Source organism: Thamnophis sirtalis, unplaced genomic scaffold, assembly GCF_051295495.1.
Source record: "Thamnophis sirtalis isolate CommonGarterSnake01/CBP01778 unplaced genomic scaffold, rThaSir2_p1.2 scaffold_1, whole genome shotgun sequence".
NCBI lineage: Eukaryota > Metazoa > Chordata > Lepidosauria > Squamata > Natricidae > Thamnophis > Thamnophis sirtalis.
The window spans coordinates 73,966,950-73,972,397 of record NW_028261381.1 but is presented as its reverse complement, the minus strand read 5'-3'; positions in this window follow the sequence as shown (position 1 = coordinate 73,972,397).

Here is a 5,448-nt window from a genome sequence, read left to right as displayed (position 1 = left end):
ATATTCTGAATTTGTGTAACGTGTATCATTTATTCCTCCATTAATGTGTATGTGAATTCCTCTGCAGCTTTGCATATTTTCCTTTTTAGCCTACTAAACTTCAGAGGACAAAAGTGATTCTTAAATAAATTTTAATAAAATGTGTTAGTCTGAAAAAGCATACCACATTCCTGATTTTTAGCTATTATGGGGCTCAATAGATTTAAGACAAGAATGCTGGACTCATACACAGCTTGGCTTGCAGTAGGTGGCAGCAGTGCTGTTCCAAAAGTCTCCTTGCCAAGAAAAGAGAACTCAGTTTGACTCAATCAGGTTTTTTTGGCCAGGACAAGGTGTCCGTCAACATGCAATGAAGAACGTGAAGTATTTTGGCACAGAGATAAGCATAGAGTTGATTATGTTACTGTAGTCCACTTTTTATGTAACAAGTGGAATTGTGCTTTGATGGCTGCTATAAAACAAGAGCAATCCAATTAATTGGCAATGGTTAATTAACCTTTTCAGTGCTGGGTAACTGTTGAAGCTGTAGAAACATTTTGAAGAAACATTATTTAAAATCATTTATAGGTCACAGATTCTGAAGAAGAATATTTTGCAAGAATATCCATTACAATATGGATATCTTCTTCCAGTTGGAAAAAAAGTATTTATTTCAAAGTTGGCCATAATAATTCAATTTTATTTTACTGAGAATATTTAAAAGCTAGTTCCCATGCTAGACTATGCACAAAGCAACAAAGTGTATTGGAAAATACTGCCCTTATCTGTGACCTTGAAATTGTTTCTCATGTGTTTTCAGGGCAGCATCTACCTTAATATTCTTGGTCATTTTGAGTTATTGATTTGCTGATGTCAACACATCTAAAGGGCTTTTTGGAAGCTGACTGGAATATTATAAAGTTTGAATAATATAAAGTTGGAGCTCTATTTTGATTTTGTTTTCATGCTTTAATATATTCTTATATTACTACGTTTGGAAAATAAGTATAGGAATTTTATAAATATAGCAATATCACTTGGACTTATATATTGCTTCAGAGTGCTTTATAGCACTCTCTAAACCATGGGTGTCAAACTTGTGATGCCACATTGTCATTACGTGATGTATCATGACTTTTTCCCCCTTCGCTAAACCAGGGATGGGGGTGGCCAGCACGTGATGCATCCGACCCGCAGGCCACGAGTTTGACACCTCTGCTCTAAGTGGAATACAGAATCAGCATATTGCCCCCAACAATCTGGGTCCTCATTTTATCAACCTCAGAAGGATGAAAGGCTGAGTCAACCTTGATCTAGTGAGAATCAAACTGCTGGCAGTCGTCAGAGTTAGCCTGCAATACTGCATTATAACCACTGTGCCACCACAGTTCCTTTATATAACCAAATATTGGTAAAAATTGAGCTTTGAGGCAAAAAAAAAAATTCAGTCTTCACTCAACTGGGAATACAGATAATTCTTGACTTACAACAGTTTGTTTAGTGACTGTTCAAAGTTACAACAGCACTGAAAAATGTGACATGACCATTTTTCAAAGTTACAATCTTTGCAGAATCCCCATAATCCTGAGGTCAAAATTCAGATGTTTGGCAACTGGTTCATAATTATGACTGTTGTTGTGTCTCAAGGTCATGTGATAACCTGACAAACCAAGTCAATGGGAAAGCCAGATTCACTTAACAATCGGGGTACTAGCTTACCAACTGCAATGTATCAGCGTTCCAAATAGCATCCAAAAGTAAATCAGTCCAGGCAAAGTATTGCTCAAAGTTCCAATTTATTAAGAGAGCCATGTTGGCACATCTGGGAAAACCTGAATCTGAAAACTTCCCGGTTTTCCCCACCCAGTTGAAAGTTCAAGATCTTGCCCCACAAGCCCATCACATGGTTCAATCTTCCACCGCCATGCTGGCAGTTCCACCCATCCAGTTCTGTTCAGGTGCAGAGGTGCAAAGACAAAGGGTGACCTTGGCTTTCTAGAAAGAATTTTGTTATGGCTACATGGCATCTAGCTCTGTACAATCCCCCCTCCCATTTTCCCACAATAAAAAATGCACAGTAGAATAATAGAAAGTGTGGCAGGCCAAAGATCCAAAAGAAAAGGTGGCTGCAGGCCTGACACAATGGTTTACTTAACGATGGCAAAAATGTGTTAAAATGGGGCAAAACTCAACAGACATTTTTGGTTCAATTGTGGTTGTAAGTCAAGGACTACCTGTACACATAACAGTATTGTTATAGAAATGGGTGCTGTTTATTTTATCTGTTTTTCCAAGCAAGGCCAGAGTTTGGTAGTATCTTTTATGTATTAGAGCTGGGCAGAGAGAGGATTTGCTATATTGCTTCAGATAACCCATGTTAAGTCAACACCATTATACTTTTCCAAATCTGATAACAAAAGTTTTTTCCTATCTTGAATTGGGTTCTTAAAACCAACATTTGGCACAAAGAGGAAATTTTGATATGAAAGGATTTGTGCGAGAGCTCTAGTACTGGTATCCTAAACAAATTCACGGACAGCTGATTTCTATTTTGAAATTGTAAAGAAAACCTCAGTTGAATCTGTCTCTTCCACCTCTCCTAGGACATGCTAGAACCTTTTACAAAGGTCTTTAAATATGTATTATAATATCTAATATCACCTCCCCCCAAATTTAGGTGACTTTGAACCAGTCACTCACTCTCAGCCAACCCAACTTATAAGAGAGAAAAAGAGAAGCCTTATAAAAGTAACAAAGGCAGGATAAAAATCAACAAAATACTGGTTCTGGAAGCTTTTGACATGCATTAGATCTTCAACTCAAAGATCAATTAGCTACAGAATTCTAGGATCTGCATTCCTAACAGATCTAAAGGACACAAGGATGAGGGAGACTATCCTATGGAATGGGAATTCTTAGCGTTTAAGGCATTACCCAATAAATACATGGATCCACTGAATGCTTCCCCCATCTTTTTACCACTTAATATATTGATTTAATCAAGTTCTTCAATAATTATCACTAAAATGCTTTGGGAGAAGCACATGTTGGTACACATCAGTGCTGGGAAAGAGGCACAATTACTAGATATTTTCTCCATTTTTATCTTGCTGTCACTTTTTTTTTGTATGACAGCTCTTTCTGTTCTAAAAGAAAAAAATACTTTGAAGAGGAAACCTTGGTAACAGTAAATGTTGGCTGAATATGATACTTTTCTCTTTTTTTTTAACCAAACGAAGAAGTGAACCTCTTTGCTGCCAGCAGGATTAAAAGCTGCTTAAAAGAGCATGGAGAAGGTATCTGAAATGCAAACAGTGCTACTCCCTACAAGACTTGAGTTCACTATTTGTTATTTCTTGATCAGCTGCAATCAAAGTAGCATAGCAGACATTTTTGTACTGCTTCAAATTGTTCACTGAAATACAACACCCCATGTTTTTATATTTGTATTGCTTTTTATAGGCCAGTTCTTCAATAGTTTATGATAATATATTTTAAATAATTATTATAAGTGATAAATATGAGTGTGTTAGTAAAAGGGGAGAGGAAAGGGAGGTGGAAGTTGTCAGAGTCCTAGTGTATTAGCACAGGAATTGCATTGGAAAGCTTTCCCCAGGGTAATAAATCAGCTTTCCCAAGCAATACATCAGTTTAATTTGACCTTCACTTGTGAAGCTGATCTTTCTTGCCTTCCCTCATCTGGTTCTCTAGACTGTATTGTCTTTCAATTCTCTAATCAGAGTCTGTACCACCATTACAGTGAAAGTTGTTGAAGTCCAATGCTGGATAACAGGGAATTTCGGAAACTTTTGGAAATCCTAATGTTTCTGAGGAGCTAGTCTGAATAATTAGTGTTTTATCACCAAAAATTTACATTTGGGAGATTGTATATAGGATAAGTAACTTTAGGATTTCTGACCTTTAACCTTTAGAGCTTCACCTTGAATCTGGTGTTGTCAAATGTATAAAGAACAGCAGCCTAATTTTGTATTTGCATATTGTAAATGGGTATCTACCCTACCCATGCAGCTAAATTCCAAAACATGTTGCTGGTTGATAAAGGCTGTCATCCAAACAGGAAGAGGTAAGGATATTTTCCAATTCTGGAATGCCTTGAACAATAAGTAGTATAAATCAATCAAAACACATACTATTTCCGGAAGGTCCCTTAAAATCTTATGAGTTTCAATTAAGCCTACTTTATCCTGCTTCTCTTCCTTTATTAATATCTTATCTGCACATTGCTTATTTTGTGTGTTACTACAATGCATATGTGATAGAATGTGGGGGAAAATGTGTTGACTAATAAAGAATATTTGTAGCTCAGGGTTGAAATGAGGGGTCCTTGGTGGTCTCTGAACTTGTTTTCTTGCAAATGTTTCCTTATAGCACTAATGATGTTACCTAGTTCGAGTAATGAAATGTCTGCAAGAAAACAACCAAGCTCAGAGAACACCAAGGACCCTTCAATGTATTGACTTTCAGAACAATTTCTAGATTAGATATTATGGTTTTCATAGAACAGCATTAGAAAGCTTGAAATAAAATTGGGCTTTGGTTATACTTGTAGAATATTGACCAGAATGTGCCAAACCTACCATTTAACAAGAATGGCTGCTTATGACGGAGGTACAGTTAAGGCTAATAATTTAGTCAACATCCTTTCTATCTTACTAAAAAACTGTCATTTGAAACACATAATTGGCGGTGGAGGCTGTTATCTAAGGGCTTGTCTGATGAGTAAGACTGTGATGTAAAACATAGGAATAGGAAATAATAAAAGAGCATAATTAAATAAAAGAAAAATAGATATGTTGTGTGTTTGTGAAACAAACAAAGAAGGGAGAAGGAAGTGATATATTTTAATGAAGTTGGTCCCAACTTCTGGAATGTAGTTGATAAATACATGTAAGCAACATGTTGGTTTAATTATGCAATTATGTTGGTTTTATTCTGAAATATATGTCAGAAAACATGACAAGTTAGCATCTAGTTTGTTGTGGGTGTGGAGGAAAGGACCTTTATAAATGGGTAATAGTGTTGTGGTACAAACATCAGTCTCTTTGAGAGCAAGCTTCATCAGCAGTGAATTAGTATTTTCAAACTTGGTGCTTGCTGAGCTTATAGTTGTATGTTATACTCCAGTGAATAATGATAATGGAAGAACCAGGGATGAGTTTTGGGGGAAATTGTGCAACGTTCTGAGTGAACGCAATCAAGAACGTGGACGTCTATCTTATCTATATAGGAATAGATACATGAGACTCTGAGGAAAAAGTTGGATCATTCATAGATCTAGGAATAAAAATATTATTTGGTGTGAATATTTTCTCAGAAAAACGTATATTCATTTCTAGTTAATGGATTAAGCAATAATTTACTTCACATGTCAAGAAATGAATCTAAAACTGACTGATCTGATTATGATAAAAGACTAAGAGAACTAAGAGAATTAGCTAAGGACCCCAG